An 18,964-nucleotide genomic window follows, 5' to 3' on the forward strand; every position below is an offset into this window, starting at 1 on the left:
TTTTTTTTGTGGTAACCATTCCTCCTCCTGTCCATACTGGCTGTGAAAAGATCCCTTCATCAAGTGATTTCAGTGTAAGTGATGAGCAATGGGTATTCACCTGAAGCTAACACGAGGCTTCAGCAATCTGAGTTAGACAAGTGGAAAAGTGGATATCTTCCACAGTTACAGTCTTTTCATTATGAAATTACCACTTTGTGTTACTATGCATTTGCTGCAGGCCAGCAAGGAAACACTGGCCGGGGAAATAGAAAGATGTAATTTCGTACTAAAAAGATCTCATCATTGGAAGATCAGACTTCTGAAGCCTTATTTCAGCTTTGGCTGAATTTTGAAATACATTTTTGCAGAGAACTGGGACAGTGGATTTTTTTTCTCCCAAATCACTTACACTGAACTCATTTTAGGAGGGGATGTCTTCATGGCCAGTGCGGACAGGAGGAAAAAATTACCACCAGTGACTGTTTCAAGAAAATGTGAACCTATCCCTTGAATATAAGCACCTTAGATTGCATGATATGCACATTATTGGGTTTACAATTTTCCACTGGAGGAGGTCTTTCTGATGAATCAAATAGAATTATAAACAGATTGCAAGCAAAGAAAAGTCAAAAGTTTGTGGTTCAAAAACAAAGAGGGTGTTTGTTTATTTTAAATTTCCCGGTGGGCAGGGATGAGAGCAACACCTGACTCTTACTGTAGTAGCCAGCAATTATAGCCTCACCAAACCTACTGAATGCACGGATTACGACATTGTTTGGGTCTCATTGTATGGACATATAAAATATTGTGGTTTAAATTGGACCTGCATGACTTCTGGCGTGAAATATTGGAGTAAAAATTAGACCTGCAGTATGGAGATAAAGGCGTGGAACATGTTTTAGATTAACAACTGACAACTAATAATTGAATTCTTCGGCTACTCCTCCACTTTGGTGATATAATTGTACAAGGCCGAGCTTTTACTGCTACTCAGTGTGCATTTACATAACTGATTTCTGAGAAGAGCAGGGGGAGTTGTCCGGCTCATATTCCTAAATGGGAGTTGTACAGTGCTGTAATTTCACAGCTGTAATGTGGCATCAAATTAGCCTTTCAGATCAATGCCTAATCTAACCTCAGCCTAGAAAAAGATCTGAGCGATCCAGTCTCGAAGAAGGATGCCAAATCCCCCAGCATCCTTAGTGGTGGTGCCATGACGACACTTTAATAAGCTGTAAGCTCCTCTTCTGATTTAAGACAACCTGAAATATAACACTAATTCCCTCGATGAAAGGAATGTTATTTCTATAAATGTGACACATGTAACACAAGCTGAGGCAAGCGTAGGAGAGAAGGGGAGTATGTGGGGGATGAAGATGAGGATTTGCTTTCTGTCTAAAGCACATATTTGCTGAAGTGGCTTCAGCCAGTGTCTTTCGAGCTGCCCTCCTCTCACTCCTCAAAAAAAAAAAGAAGGTTTCAGTGTGATATTCCTTCCCACTTTTTCTCAAGATGTTTGATCTCTGAGCTTAGAAGAGGGTATTAAACTTCCCAAAGGCGAGCTGTTGATACCCCAGGGATCAATACAGCCCGGCTGGTCAATTCATTAGAGCTGGACAGCGATTAAATAAGTTGTCCTAACCATCGGAAGGCAGGAATGACAGAGGACGTTAAAAGGGGGCGAGAAAAGAGGAAAAGAGTCTGCTTGGCTCGATGCGGGTGGTGTGGAGCCCTGAAATGTGAAGCTTGGCGGTGATGTGCTCATTTGATTTTTTCATCTGTCTTCACCCCTGTCTGCTCTGTCCTTGGAGCTGGGGCTGTTCATTAGAAGATGAGGAGGAAGCTGGATACCACAGTGTGAAACAGGGAGAGATGCTAATCCTGACAGGTTAGTCATTAAGAGGCCCTTAGAGAGGAGGAAGAGGCAGAGCGGGGGGGGGCAGAAAGTACGAGATTATTATTATTAATCCTGGTCAGACACAATGTGAAGCACAGCAACCTTTAACCCCAACAGCTTGTTTTCTTCCCTTTCACCGACTTGATGTTTCCTTTCTTGTTTGACACATCTTGTGTGAAATTCAAAGAAGAGCTTTTAGATTACACTGACTCGGTCTATATCGACCTACGACCTCTTGACACCTCAGCCAATAATCTTCTGATGCTGTTATTGCCTTTAACACCTTGTAACTGACCATATGGACAGGAAGGCATGCACACAGTGCAGAGGAACAAAGAGAGAACAGTGTGTGTGTGTGTGTGTGTGTGTGTGTGTGTGTGTGTGTGTGTGTGTGTGTGTGTGTGTGTGCGTGTCATTTGTCAGACTACCTACTGTACATCTCTCAGGGTGCTTTCACACCTAACCTGTTCACCTTTTACTGTAGATTTATTTGGGCAGGTGTGAAATCTGTCAGTCAAACTACGGTGTGGAATAAACCGAGACCACCTGAAAAGGAAGGTCTTAGTCTACTTCCAAGCAGACTCTGGTGCGGTTTGTTTGTGGTGGAATAACTACAGGACTGTGTCATATTGCTATTAATCCATTTTCTAATCGTGAACTGTGGAGAGGGGGATCTCCTGATCTATGCAAGCAGCCTATAAGCTCATTTTGTAACCATGGTAACATATATGCGTGTCACCAGCGATTTTTCCCTATCAGTCAAAACGTGTTAAAAGGTGGGTTGCCCAATAAAAAGTGAAAGGAGTGAAACATACCGTAACTACCACACAGTAGGTCCAACTATCCTCTGGTAATATTTCTGTTTGCCACTATTTATGACATGCACGAAAGACTAATAATGCTCATAATCAATCACAAAGCTCACTTTCTGAGCTCTTTGCGACACCAAAGAAGATAAATAAACTCATAATTTGATTTCTCCATGAGGCTCCTTGTAGCAACGATGATGCAGGCATATCTGTCCAATTAGTGAGTTACCGGTCCTAACATAGGACTTTGAGTTTACAGCTCTTGGTTGTCTTGTAAAAAGCCAGGTTGAACATGATCTGGAACAGAATTAAAAGGCATTAATGTATCCTTCTGGACCAGATGAAATGTACTGCAGGTGTGAATGCAACTTCAATCTCCCTGTCATCACAGCTACTCCCCTCAAGTCAACATGGGTCTCTTCTCCTCACAAAAATTCCCTCCTGCCCATCTTTCAACATGCATGCTCATTTTATGCGAGCAAGAAGGTGCAACAGTCAAAGCTAACACATTACCATGAAGCTGAAGGGATTCAAATTATAGGCCCTTTGAAGCTTTCCAACGTAAATTGGGCAAAATTACAACTAACGTGGGTGGCTGTCACAGAGGCTGATGCCTACATAATTACAGTGTGCTGGATCCTGGGCAGGAAAAGAAGACTCTGATGAATCTGCCCTGATTGCCAGTATTTAGCACCATTGTCCTGATTGCACATATACACTACATGTGACAGGTAGCTGTTAATCCTGTCAGTTCTTTCTCTTACAGTATATGTCTGTCTTTGTCTCTGGCTTAGCTCTAACTTCATGTTCTTCACTCTTTCTGCACAGGCCCCTGTCTGTCCTCTTCCCTAGATGTGTCTCTCAAAATGTATTTTCAGTGTCCCATCCTCCTGCAGCACTCCACTCCTGTGTGGCAATTAAGGCTGTCTGCTCCAGGGCTGCCAGATGGGAGAGTCAAAGCATCACACATCCATCAATACATGTTCAAATTGTCTGGCTTTCATGTGATTTGACTGTGGCAAAACTAGGCCTGGGTGTCAAGGTACACGAGATGATGGGACCATTCAGCAAACAAATAATACAGGCAGGTAAGACACCGGAACAATACAGGAACAATACACACCCAAAACCACACACACACACACACACACACACACACACACACACACACACACACACACACACACACACACACACACACACACACACACGCACACTCGTGCGTTATCTACACAAGTCCACCCACACAAAGCAAAGTACATCCTTTGTGATACTTCTTTTTTCTTTAACTGTCAACAAAGCACATTTCCTGCAAGGTGACAAATAAGTAAATGTAACAATTGTTTTTTTCAATTACACTGATGCATTGAAGATTATTGTTTCACACAAGAGATATTACCTCCATTTGGCTTTAAAAACTTGTTAGGTGAGCACAATTATTTATTTTTTACACTGACAAGTGATGCATTACAGTCTGCATTCTTTGACAGTTGGTATCCAAGGCGTGTGTAATGATATCAAGCAGAGTTAGGATAAGGGAAAGGACAGCTAGAAAAAAAACCCCCATAATCCAACATTGGGATGTGGAAGCCTGTGGAATCCGGTATTCCCTTCCATTGAGGCCCAGGGATCCCATTTTAGATAATCAGTATTTCACAAACAGGACTATTTTTTGCTCCTGTGGAAATAGCTCCTCAGATGATGGTTTCACAATGAGACAGGATGGAGCTCTCTGTGCTGGGGGAATGCTTTAAATAATAAAAGCACATGGGGCTTCATGAATGGAGTATTATGGAGCTGTGAATGGAAGCCTTTTTTTCTCTCACTCTGCCATTTGCCTTTGCTTCCCATGCCGGCTCCAAAACACTCTGCCTACTGTCCATCTTTTCCCTCAGGAACTGCAAAGAGAAAGACTGAGGGCCGGGGGGTTGGCAACACCACATTAAAGATTATATTCAGGATTAGAGGGCCATTACATGATTTGTGGAGTATAATATTGACAAAAAAAACAAGTGGATTTGTAATTTTCTGAACATGCAGCTAATCCTTTACATATATTTTTTTAAACTGAAAGACTAATGAAAGAATAATGTATGACATTGTGAGTCAACATCTGGGATGGCAGCCATTTGAGATCATTCATTTCTGGGGTGCCCCAGTAGCCTAATGGTCTAAGTGCATTCCTCATAAATTAAATGTCCACAGTTTGAGCCCTAGCTGGGGGACCCTTGATGCTTGTTGCAACCCTCCCTCTGTCCCCACATTTCCTGTCAAAAGACAGATAATAGAGATAGAAATGCCCCAAAAAATCTTTAAGAAATAAAAATATGAATTTTCATTTTTTAAAGTGTGCATCAAATCTAAAAACTCAATGCTTCAATTATATATAATTAATATTTAAATATTTTTGTAAGTTCTTTCTTTTTAACAGTTTATTTTATTTTCTCATTTCATGAACATATCTGTATATGGTTTATAGTTGTAAGCATAATGAACGCTAGATGTGGCTGAAAGCTTTGGAAAATTTCCAGGAGGTGGACCTTGTGCTTGACTCTATTGTCAAATGACCATGTCCAAGGTCAATATTGCATATTCAAGCTCAGAACACTAATAACTAACTGAGATATTTACAAATTGAATCTGTAGATATTATTATTAGGAGAGATAGGACAAATGCAGTGGCATGAAAAAGTTTGGGCACTCCTGACCAAGATTTTTGTCTATTTGAATAGTTAAGTGAGTAGAAAATGAACTGATCTCCAAGGGCATAAAGCTAAAACATGGCTTAGATGAAACATTCTAAGCAAAATAATTTATTATTTTTGTTTTGTATAATTTTAGAGTTAAAAAAAAGAGGAAATTAGCACCGTACAAAAGTTAGGGCACAACAAGACATTTGAGCTCTCAGATAACTTTTACCGAGGTCTCGGACCTTAATTAGCTTGTTAGAGCTATGGCTTGTTCACAGTCATTGTTAGGAAAGGCCAGGTGATGCAAATTTCAAAGCTTTATAAATACTCTAGCTCCCCAAACTTTGTCCCGAAAATCAGCAGCCATGGGCTCCTCTAAGCAGCTGCCTAGCGCTTTGAAAATTAAAATATTTGATGTCTGCAAAGCAGGGTAAAGGTACAAGAAGGTAGCAGAGCATTTTCAGGTAGCCGTTTCCTCAGTTCGTAATGTAATTAAGAAATGGCAGTCAACAGGAATGGTGGAGTTCAAGTTGAGGCCTGGAAGACCAAGAAACCTGTTGACTGATGAAGTTGAAATCAAACTTTTTGGACATAACACGCAAAGGTATGTTTTGAAAATAAAGGTGCAGAATTTCATTAAAGAACACCTCTCCAACTGTTAAGCCCGGGGGTGGATTGATCAAGCTTTGGGCTTGTTTTGCAGCCAGTGGCACAGTGAACATTTCACTGGTAGAGAGAAGAATGGATGCAATTAAATACCAGCAAATTCTGGGAGCAAATATCAGACTGTTTGAAAAAAGCTGAAGATGAAAAGCAGATGGCTTCTACGAAAGGACAATGATCCTAAACACACCTCAATATCCACAATGGACTACCTCAAGAGGTGCAAGCTGAAGGTTTTGCCACGGCCCTCACAGTCCCCCAACCTAAACATCATCGAAAATCTGTGGACAGATGTCAAAAGAGCAGTGCACGCAAGACAGCCCAAGATTCTCAGAACTAGAAGCCCTTTGCAAGGAAGAATGGGCTAAAATCACCCGAACAACAAGTGAAAGACTCTTAGCTGGCTACAAAAAGCATTTACAAGCTGTGATACTTGCCAAAGGGGGTGTTACTAAGTCCTGACCATGCAGGGTGCAGAAACTTTTTTTTCAGACCCTCTTCCTTTTTTGTTATTTTGAAACTGTAAAAGATGGAAATTAAAAAAAAGTAATCTTCCTTAAAATATTAAAGAATATGTCATTGTTAACTTCATGCCTTTTTGAAAAATCAGGTCATCTTTTACTTTGCTTAGCTATTCACAGTAACAGAAATCTCAACCCTACTTTTTCATGCCTCTGTACAGACACAAATGTTTTCATCTAAAATGCATGTTAAATAAAAGATAATGAATGAAATCTGTTTTTCTCCTCGTAAGTTCAAAGGAATGACTGAATAGACTAATTCAAAAATCAGTCAGGCTATCTGTAGACTGGAGCTGGCTAGTCGATGGTCAGTGTCTCTAAAGGTTTGGCCTTTTAATTACTGTGTCAGCTCCTGTATCACAGAGTCTGAATATACCTCTTCTAAATACCCACTCTTAGGTATTTCCCTAGGGTATTCACCACAGTTTGTCAAATGACAGTGTGCTTTTGCATCCAAAAAAGGAGCACTTGCATACCTGCTATCATGCATATGAGTATGCATGAAGCTGACCAGAGCTCTGACAGTTGGACGTTGTGTTAAAGGGTCCCTCCCAGAGCCTGTGGTCCTCTCCAGTGACCAGCAGAGGAATCCACCATGTCACGTCTCCTTTCCCCCAATTCACGCATCACCACCTGGCGCTTTGACAGCGGCTGCTGCCCGTCGTGGCCCCCTTGTCAAACCCTGTTGCCATACCCCTTGACACCTTCCCCCATATCTCCACTCAAAGTGCCAAAACCGACGCTGCTGAGTGCTTGATTTCTATTTATTCATGTGGTGTTTCTGCTCCCCCATCTCCTCGCTCTTGAATAACTTTCAAAATATACTGTATATCTAAAACACAGAGCAGGCTGCCTGTGTACGGGAGCTGTCAGGAGGCTGTCATGTTAGTCTGCTGTGCACGGCATACACACTGTGAATTCATGAGCTTGAAGTAGAAAAATCTCTGTAAATGTCTGTGTGTCTCACTGTCTGTGTATACATATGTTTGCCTTTGATTCCGCATTTGCATGCAGGTGGCACAGCTCTGATGACATGTTGCATAAATGTAGCACTGCAAAACATTAACATAGGCAATTACGAGAAACAATCTTTACAGGTTTGTATAACTTTTTTGTTAAATTATGTACATGGCACTAGCATATAAACGTGTGCACGTTATGACCTTCACCATTTAAAGTTAGATTCACTAACCTCTCTGATAGAAGATTTTTCAGCTCCTCCAGTTTTTTATGTAAAAGTTCTTGTCTAATCAGCCCTCAGTCTGGACTGATTTAACATTGGAGCCCATCTCTCCCTGTCCTTAATCAAGCTCTCATCATGTTTCCTGCGTTCCATGAATGATTCACTGTCAGTCAGAGCTGAGCACGTGGACAGCCTTTCAAGGACTTGTTTTCTGTCTGGAGGTTCTGTAACATATTCCAGACTTTTTAGATAAAACAAAAATATTCTGGGGGCTCAAAGGATGAAGGAGAAATATTATAATGTCGCAGAAGACTTTTCTGCGATAAACCTTCACCACAGGGGTGCTCTGCAGGTCATTAAAGCTGGAATATGAGGCCAGAGTTCTACTGTTAAATCCTCTAAAGGTTCAGGTCATATTTTCTGTACACAAACCACTAAAGAGACACACATATCATTACTCTATATTGTGTTACAGACTTCCATGGCTACAAAGAACCACAAAATAATTACACTGCAAACATCAAACAACTGTGGAAAAAAAAAACTTCCAACTGCACTCGTATTGTTTGCAGCATCTTTGGTGCTAGATGCCCATTGCTTTGGTGCATTTCTCACTGCACTAAGATTCTTCCAAAATAATTACTATTTCGATGCAACTCTTTAACAAGAAAGACCTGGGGTGTTTTAATAGAGCAGCAAATGTACAAAGCTTTCCTGAATTTTTTGGGTATAGCACAATCCGCAATAGAGTGCTGAAATATGCTTGAAAATGTCCTTGATTTGCTACTTTAAACCTGAAATCTGTAAATTTTAAAGACTTGCATACAATTGTTTTGATTCCAACTATGTGAACTGAAACAGTAAAAATAATCATTTTCTTTCTATCTCTCTGGTTTACAAATATTGAAAGTGTTTTGCACCATTAGACATGTTAAGACTAACTGGTCTGTCAATTAAATTTTCAAAGCATACTAACAAAGAACAAGGCGAAACATCCTCTCAGAGATATCATCTCCATCATCTTTGCTGTTACTTAAACATGTAACTTAAGCACGTGGAATTCGTACTGGATTTTAGCTTTAAACCACGTCAGAGTTTAATCCTTAAACATCTGCAAATTTAGCTGATGTTATCTTTCACCGAGGACAGACACGCATACTATACAGTATGTTCTGCTATTCTTCTTCCCACTTGCTCCCTTCTACGTCCTTCCACATTAATCCCCTGTCCTTCCTCTCACCTCCTCTCCTGACCCCCCAGTTCAACATTTGCTCAGCTAATAAGCATAACATTTCAGCTGAAACCATTTTTTTTCTTGATTTACTGCACACCATGGCGGCTCTCCAAATTAGAATGTTTATTTATGGCCATCAATATTTAATTGAGTTTACTCTAATCTTGCATTAGTGGGTTCAGAAGTCTCTGCATGGCTGTTTAAATATTAAAATTAATTGGAGCGGAGATACTGTAAAGAGGCTTGGCTTAATTGTTCTGGGAGAACAGGTAGCTTCTAAAGCTTTGGCATGCAGAAGGCACCAAAGACACACACACACACACACACACACACACACACACACACACACACACACACACACACACACACACACACACACACACACACACACACACACAAACACTATTGCACTGTGTACTTTTACCAGACGAGTTCCTTGAGATTTCCTGTTGAGCGCACAAACAGGATTCTCAGTCCAAATTTGAGTCTGTGTAAAATGTTTACCGAGTGTGTTCACTCGGCTGTAGCCCAGGCTAACACTAAAAGACTTGATATTTTAAGTTATTACCAGTTGTGACTCCCAATGTGATAAAACATGAGGACACAAGTCATGCATGTAATGGGTGATTGCATGTATTTATTAGATAAAATGCATTCAGTTGAGTGTACATAATTTAAAAAATAGATAACAAGGTAAACATGTTTTAACTATTACCAATAAATACAGGTTTTAAAGCTGCAAAATATAGGATTGGAAATGGCTTTCCTCTCTCACAGTTTCATAATTTCTTGAAAATGTTGAAGTTTGTGTAAAATCTATTATTTCCGACTGGAGTTTCATTTTTGTGACAGAGTTGACAGCAATTCCAGTTTAAAGAAAACCATTAAAGCTTTTAGAAATGTGAGATTTAAAAACTTTATAGATTGGCCAAGTGTGATAAGGATTGGTGTGTTGTGGTTTTCTGTATCAACACTTTGCTGAAAGCCACAGGATTTCAAGGAATAGTTAAGTGTGGGAAATCCTGGACAAAAATAAAACATCTAGTAAAACAACTGGTTTTACACGGGGTAATGTGGCAAACCATTTACTTGGCCAGTGCAGTAACTTCTCGGTCTCTTTTCATCACTATGAGGTTGCCAGGCAACCAGCAGAGACTCCAGAAAATTACTGCACCAGCCAAGAAATATATTAGCACTTAACCCCACGTGTGCACATTGAGTTCTGTACGGAATAAACAATGCCTGTCACAAAATCATAGGAAAAAGACATTCCTTTAAATCCAGAACTTGCCTCAGAATCATCAAGTTTTCTTCAGTATCAAAGTAAACCTGGGATTGGTGTCTGTACATCCATGGGCACACTGCAAAAGAGGAAATGATAATACCTAATCAGCATACTTGTAATTATAGCAGTTCATCAAAATGTAAACAAACTTGCAGCCCATGGCCAACTCACTGCTGCCATGACAACATTATACTTCACCCAGTTGTCTCGATTTTTTTCTGCAGGGGCTGGTGTCCACACTGTAACCTCCGTGCTAAGCTAAGTGGCTGCTGGCTCTAGCTGCTGTACGTAGTTAGCATACAAAGTGAGAGTGGGGTCAATCTTTCCATCTTACTTTCAGCAAGAAGGTGAATAGGAGTTTTTTTTTTTTCTAAAATGTCAAATAAGTCCTTGAATGTATGTGTCAGAGATCTTTGGTCAATAAGTGTTTGTGCTAATTTGGTTTTTATTTAGGGGGTTTGCCTTTGGGTATACTCGGTGCTATGTATGGTAGCATATAGCACAGTATTCTAATGGTTTGAATCATTTTACTTTGATTGGATTTGATTGGATTTGATTTGATTTGATTTGATTTGAAGACTCAGCAGCCTCCGATTTGGTTCAGTGTTGCTAAGTTTGGCACAGTGTGTTTCAGTTTTGCTGTCTGTGGTTGAGTTTATTTGGATATTATTAAGTTTAGCTTGGTTGGGCTGAGGAATGAAAACAGGTCTGGAAAGCAGCAGAGAGCCTGTGTTAGGCCTCAGGTTATGCTGTTGAAGTGATTTAAATAACACTGTCTGTCTCTCATTTCATTAATACACTTTCCCTCTCTCACAGCGCCTCGGGGCATACAGCTACAGCAGTAACTGAATGAAATTCTGTTTTTCAAAATGAGCAGCATACTCAAAAGCGATGGTAATCTCAGATGTAGAAATTGGAAAAGTCAGCACAGCAAATGCATCAGCAGCTTTCCTCCAGACAAACATGCAATATTGATTCTCTTTGAGAACAGGTCATATTTTATGTATTTGTTTTAAAGATTTTGATATTGTGCTCCAATGCTCTTCAGGTTTGGGAGAGAGGACTTAATTAACATTAATGATGACAGAAGTAGACGCGCACTCACTGCCTAGCCACCTCAGAAATCTGGTCACTTAATGAAACTTAATTGGATGTGTGTGTGCATATGTGTGTGGAAAGCTGCCTGCAAATGACTGTGTGGTGTTTTCCAGGCTCCTATTTGACCCTACAGTGTGTCTGTGTGTGCGCGCCTACTTATTTCCCTCAGAATCACCCGTTCCTGTTAAGCACACTTCTCAGCCGTCTCTGCAAATCATTTTGTTTACTCACATCTGTACATTTTAAATACGCAGGAAATAGCTGCATCAACTCAATTGCTCTCACATACTATTAACCAGATTATTTACCATAATGGCATTCAAGTAGATTACAAATAAGCAAAGTCAAGGGGAGTACAAGCCAGAAAAAAAATATCCTCTGATATTATGTCTGTAAAGCGCCATGGATAACAGTCACTCTTCCAAACCAATTCAGCTGACAGTGAATTGTCAAATGGAGCTGGCATCAAAAAGACAGATACCTTCATAAAAAACTGCCTTGGCTGTCACATGAACAGCAGCAAGAAATGAACTGGTGTTTGAATTGCAAAGGACTGCGATGTGGTGAGGTCTATAATCATCAACCCACTGAGGAGGAGGACGATGGATAGATGGATGGGTGGATGCACTGTGTCTGTGTCCCCTGGAGTCCCCAGACCCGTCCTCATGCCTCCTACAAGTATTTTGCATCTCCCCAGACTAATTTCTGCATGTATATTAGATGGCCGAGAAAACATTTGCAGAGCTGCCAGTTTGGCGGTTTTCTGTGCCGCTCCATAGGTTAATCTGCGCTGACTCTCATGACTTAATCTGCTACATCTAAATACAATGCAGCTATCCTCCGGGGCTCAACCTCCAACAAGTTCAAAATAATAAAAACTGCACTGCTTCGTCCTACATCTCCTTATGAAAAACAGTTACGGGTAACCTCGAGAAATGACTGATTGTGTGATATAAGGTTATAGCACTTTTTAATCTTAACCCTCACGCTGACAAAGTGAAAAAATGGGACAAACAGATTGCTCTATATTTTCAAGTGTTGAATACTTAAGTGTTGAATGATGAAGTTCAGGTGCTGAAGGATAGGATTCCTTTTGGAAATGAACTCTTCATGTGGAGAGTTCATTTCCACACGCATTTATTCTGGTGCCTCAGTGAATAGAAACCAATAAAAAGGCACTCCAGCCGCCCCTGAACAACAGCAATGACATGTAGAAAAAACATATCGCATTAGTCTCGTGCTTCTTTTGCTTTTCAACATCCAACATCATCTACATATTGTAAACAGAATCTGAATTTCACATTCAAAAGACCATACATACATGTTAATTTTCAGATCATACATGATTTAGTTTTTGTTGTGAACCTCCAGGGCTGTGCAGGAGATACAAACATGCAAAGACAAAGAAACTGCATTGGTTGTGGAAGTGTAATTGGGAAGTCACAGTCATATGGGATCAGATAATCTCATGTAGAAGGTCAGTGTGATGATAAATCTGGCCCCGACTAACATTTCGGTGTAGGTTTTAGTGACAAAAGACGAGGAAATAGTGAGGATCTGAGAGGGATGGAAATGGAGATGAGAAGAAGGTATGTTAAGATGAAAGAAGAGGAAGGTGATGGAAGGAAAGTGTGTGTGAGTGTTAAGGGGTCTGACTGCTTTAAACTAGATGGCACATTGCTGCAACGGCTGAAGAATTTTATTAAGAGTCTTTATATCTTCTGCCTTAAGCCACCCCGATCAGCATAATCCCTGTCCAAACAAGAGATAATGAATCTTCTCTTTTAGTATTGGGTTAGATGGAGGAAAGCATGATGCCAGTGAAGGGAGGGAGAAGTGCACAAATTATTGGATTTAGATTAGGAGGGGCCTATTTTAATGGGTTTTAAGCAATACCACAACGTTAATGAAAAGTTGCCCTGGGCCTACGTGATCGGGTTGGGAGGCGCGTGTGTGTGAGAGAGTGCGGTTGTGATAGAGAAAGCAGATTGGCCGATAAGCTCTGCTTAACATAGTTCATGGAAAACGTCCAGCTATTGTGAGAGCAGATGTTATTGTCTTCTGTTGGTTTTTTTTGCTGATTTTTTTTTTTTTTTTTGGTCATGCTATTGTTGTAGTTCATTTTTAGTATAATTTAATGATTACCCGTGTGTGTGTGTGTGTGTGTGTGTGTGTGTGTCTGTCTTATGGATTGTTCATAGATGTGCTGAATTGGTGGACATGACTGTGTCCGACAGACACAGTGTTGCTGAAGTCTGCTTATCTATGTATGTATTCACTCGTTAATTTACATTTTCTCCTCCAGTTTGTTCAAAGAAAGCAGGAATATAGCACAACACATTTAATTAAACTCTTTTATGTTTACTGGTTTATCTGCACTGGCAGGGCTCTATCTCATACAGTTTCTACTGACCTTGGAAACATTTTTGATCTTGTTCAGCTCAGTAAATGCTAATATTTCTGCCAACTTGCCTTTTTAAAAACATATATTATTGAGTTGTTTTTTAGCAACCCTTTCTTCAGTTATACAACTCTTCATATTAAACTCTTTATTATCAAAATGCAGCCGTATTGCAATGTCAGATAAAGCTACAAAGGGAATTCCTGCAGGGTTATGCTGATTTATTCATCCAGATATAGGATGGAGTGGCTAACACCATGCAGAAAAACAAATATATACCTTAGTCATTCTCTATTCTTATGTATTTTTTGCATAAAAGAAATACATACCATACAGGCTTTATCAAGAGAACTTTTCTTATACTGTAAAGGGGTCATCTTATTGAGAACAGACACACTGAACCTGTTGTAAAGGTTTTTAAAAAGTGAGAACAAGGGTGACTCATCCTTTCAGTTCTTCAAGCTTGTCCTCATCTTCATAATATAAAATCAGGCAACCTTGGGCTCTAAAGACCAGTTTACATGCACATGCACTTGATGTGGCTCTTTTAAGCAGAGCGGTGCCAGTTAATTAAAGCAAAAATTTCTCAGCCTTGAGAACAAAATGAATGAACACAAGACAGCAAAGGCACATTTGAAGGAGTTCTTTTGTCCTCCCTTTCTTTCTTTTATGCAGTGAAGGTGTGGAAAACATGAAAGAAACAGGAGAGAGAGGAGGGAGAACAGCTGTACAGTCCAGGCTGGATGGGCAGATATTGGCAAAATGTGAGACTGAGACACAGAGAGAGGGAGATGCATACTGTGATAAAGGCAGGCATGTACAAGGCCCTCTGTGGCCTCAGTTTCCCATGTGCACAGAACCCAGACTTACCTCCGACTATCACGACACTCTGAATGTCAGTTGGGTGCTCTGCCTCAAAAATAGAATAAAAAAATAGAAAATTAAAAAAAACAACTATTTTGATAATGAGACATTTGCTGGCTCCAGCTTCTCAAATATGAAGATGTGCTGCTTTTTTCTGCTTTACATTGTTGTGCATTGCTTATCTTTGACTTTTCAACTGTTGATTGAAGAAATTAAGCAATCTGATGATGTCGATTAAAGCTTTGAGCAACTGTGATGAGCATTTTCCACTATTGTCTGACATTTAACAGACTAAATGCTCAACTGATTATTCAAAAAGTCTGCTTAATGAAGAGAGTAATTGCAGGGATAGATTTGCAGGGTTGGGGGCACCTTCCAGATTTGAATCGGCTGAATGTATCTGTATAGCCCAGGCGGTGCTCTAGGGTCTGTGGTGTTGGAGAACTGTACTCTACTGGAGTCAGATTGAGGTGTGTGTGTGATTGAATACTGGTCCAGGGTGCAGCTAGACACAGGTGTATTAAATTGAGGACGGCAGTGAGATCTCTGAAGGAGTCATCCTGCATTTACCAATCAGTGGGAAAACCATTTCAGCTTGCGAGCAGAGAAAAACAAGACCAACAACTAAAACAAAAATTAAAGAAAAGAAAAAGAAATTAATAAACAAACAAAAATAGCAAATAAAATAAACAAAGGGATTAAATCAAAGAAAAGAAAGAGGAAAGACAAGAGGGGGAAAAATAAAATTAAAATGAAATTAATCAAATGACTAAATAAATGATGGGAAAAACTCTTTATCCATAGGCTACATTGATAAGCACCCATAGTAACTAAATGTTTAAAACAGACCATTTCAAGAAAAGCAAGGACATAACATTACAAGAAAAGGTTTAAAGGGGATCTAGCCATTTTGGACCTTGCAGATCCTCTGCATGGAGTTTGTTTGTCCAAAACAATTCTCTTTGAGACACTGTGTTTGGATCACAAGACCATGGCTGTGTCCAAAATCTATTCTCCATATGGTGCAGTTATTCATTGTACACCATTTTATTTGAGTGTTCCAATGGGTGTGAGTGGAAAAAGTATCTAGATCTAATTTATTTATAGTTCCATCGAAAATTCGAGCAACGGCATAGAAAAAGCCCCATCCATGGCATGTACGGCAATCCCACAGTCCAATGCATTTTACTGATACGTAAATAATAGTTTTGCAGTGCATCCCCTCTGCATGTATACATCATCTCCCACATCTTCCGTTGCCACTGCCACCAGCAGGTTTCCAAGCATACACAACTGCATCAGGGTTTCTGTTCATTTCAGTGCCTTTATATCCTTCAGCTGATGTCGGAGGGACTCCCTCAGATGTCACATGTATGTAACGGAGCTGCTTACATGGAGCCATCATTAGTTACCAAGACATCAAAACCAAATCACAAGAAAACAGCAGGAGGTATGAAGCTCGAAATTCACTGATTTCACTAATTACCGCACAATTATTTCTCCCTACTGTGCCAATTACAGCCGTATTGATGAAAACCCCAGATGTGCCATCCTAATAATTAACAGGATATTATTACAGCTTACCATGTGGTCACTAGATTGCGGTTTCACCTGTATAGAGTATTGAATTTAACTGTGACGAGCTGGTGCTACAATACACTAGGCTGTAAAATACATTTTAGCTGTCAGCTACAATTAGAGACGTGATGTCTTGGATGAGAGGAGTGGGATTGGCCCGGGCAAGGGGCAAAGAAAGAAGAGGATCACAGGGGGGAAATGTTGTGGGTCGGGCTAAAGGGCAGCAACCCAGGGGGTAAGAAAGGCGAGAGGGCAATGGCCAATGCGCGGAGGTCAGGGGAGAAGCTGGGGATGAGTAAGGAGCAAACGTTCCAGGAGAAGTGCAGTAGTTACATATATAACCTGTGAACTGTTCAGGAAGCGGCTACACTGATCTATCACAGAAAGGACAGAAAGGGATGGATGACAAAGGGTGGTCCACCCTTCTTTTCGCTCCTCTGATGTGTGTAAGATCAAAACTAAAACCTTCCAAAAAGGTCAGCCTCTTTGAAAGCTTTTGAAAGAGACAAAAACAGACAGTGCACCTTTGATAATAACCCTTAGTGGAAATGCCAGAATTTTTGGAGGGAAAAGCTGACAAAGTGAAAAAGAGTCAACTTTTTTTGACCTTGGAAACAGAAATTCTCACCTTAAAGAGAGGTCCTTAAAGTGCTCAGAAAAGGTGAAAATTATGACATCTACAGTTCCATGACAACTGACAAACTCAATCTGCTGAAGATAATTCATATGAAACAAAAACTACAAATGCCATCTCAGGTTGAAAACAGCAACAAAATGCTGTGACGAATCACAGTAATTGTTGCTTGATTAATGTTGTACTATTGTCATCTCCTCTTGCATATATTTGCACCGAGGAGGTTGATGGAAAAACTCACTGAACTTCCAGAAAATTCATTTAAAATCTGCAACATGTTAAACAGAATCATGACTACGGACAATATTCATAGACAATTCGCAGAGCAATAAAGTAAGTCTCAATTTGGTTGTGTGCACATGTTTGTCTTTGGTAGCGCATTCATGATTGCCCTTAAGGCCACAGTGTGGAGATTTAGTGCAGATGCAGATCTGAAGAGACAGATTAATGTGAGGGAAAAAAAAGAAAAGAACCAAAAAACTGTCCTTCCTAATGTTTACACCCACTGCGTGCCCAGATTAATTACAGACACACACACAGGAAGTATGCATCCAGGGACAATGCAGTCATTTGTCTCTCTGAACTCGCACTCGCACACACACACACACACACACACACACACACACACACACACACACACACACACCGACACACACTCTCAAGAAAAGATAGCGCCATGCTAATGTGACATCTCTTCGAGCCTTCGGGATGTGGATGAGATTATGTGAGTGTGTGCGTGTGTGTATGTGTGGAAATTGTATGGCAGGAAGTTCATTACCGCCTTACCGCTCAGTGTGAGGCCACCTGGCACAGAGCAGCGCACTGGGACCTGAATGGCATGCTGGGAGCTCAGCCTGAGGGAAACATACCCAGAATGGAGGCACATCCTTAACAGCAGACATACAACACAAACATGAAAGTGCAAATCTGAAAACAAATAAGCCCAGAATAATTTACACCTGCTGTTTCCACTGTATGTTTGTATACATTATAGATACTCTGTGTTTTATTAAATATCGTAGCTGTAATCATGCACATGAAGAAAAGTGAAACTGATCAAAATCTTATGAGAAGTTATAATTCCATCTTCATGTTGCAGCTTTTTTATTTTCTGATTTTGAAGTGAAAAAATGAAGACTTTTTTTGGGGGGGGGGGCACCTTCCAGATTTGAATCGGCTGAATGTATCTGTATAGCCCAGGCGGTGCTCTAGGGTCTGTGGTGTTGGAGAACTGTACTCTACTGGAGTCAGATTGAGGTGTGTGTGTGATTGAATACTGGTCCAGGGTGCAGCTAGACACAGGTGTATTAAATTGAGCCAGTGTTTTCATTTCCCAGGGTGAGCACACACACACACACACACACACACACACACACACACACACACACACACACACACACACACACACACACACACAAACACACAGACACACACTGTTAGAATTGTGTTGTTTCAAAGTGAACCCTGATACAAACACACCTGCATATGCTATGCATAAGAATACACACACACACACACACAGTATGTGTACACACACATAGACACTTCCCAGATAAGTGAATCATTCTTGCAACTAGCTAAAGATTCTCAGTCTGAATCACACAGAAGAAGAGGATGGGAGGATTTTCATTATCCTTTTGTGGCTTTGTGTTTATGAATAAGTGTGAGGACATAATGTTAAGAAGGCCGCCATGTCCTGGGTTCAAATCACAGGGGAGTCAGGTCAGAGGAAGGTCAACCCCCTTCAAGCTTCCGTAAAAGGAAAGCAAAGTTCGAACTTTGTGTGTGTGTGCGGGCGCGGGCGTGTCTGCTTTGGGGTGACCACCTTTCCTGATGTTCACCTTCACATCATTGAAGTCTATTTTCAAATCATGAAAGCCGTTCTGTTTCAGCGACAACAATAGGGGAAAGGGGAGAGAACATACAGTGCAGATTAACAAAGGCACACTAGAGCAAGGTTTGATTTCACAGCACAAACCAGCTTTCAATGACATTTTATAACATTTTAAGTATGAGTTGCAGTGACAGTGAATGCCTATTCAGTAAAAAAACAAAACAAAACAAAACCTACTCTAATGCCATCTCTAGTAGTTTTGGCTTAGAAATTTAACCCAGGTCACAGGCC

The sequence above is a fragment of the Xiphias gladius genome, chromosome 10 (assembly GCF_016859285.1).
Source record: "Xiphias gladius isolate SHS-SW01 ecotype Sanya breed wild chromosome 10, ASM1685928v1, whole genome shotgun sequence".
NCBI classification, from domain to species: domain Eukaryota; kingdom Metazoa; phylum Chordata; class Actinopteri; order Istiophoriformes; family Xiphiidae; genus Xiphias; species Xiphias gladius.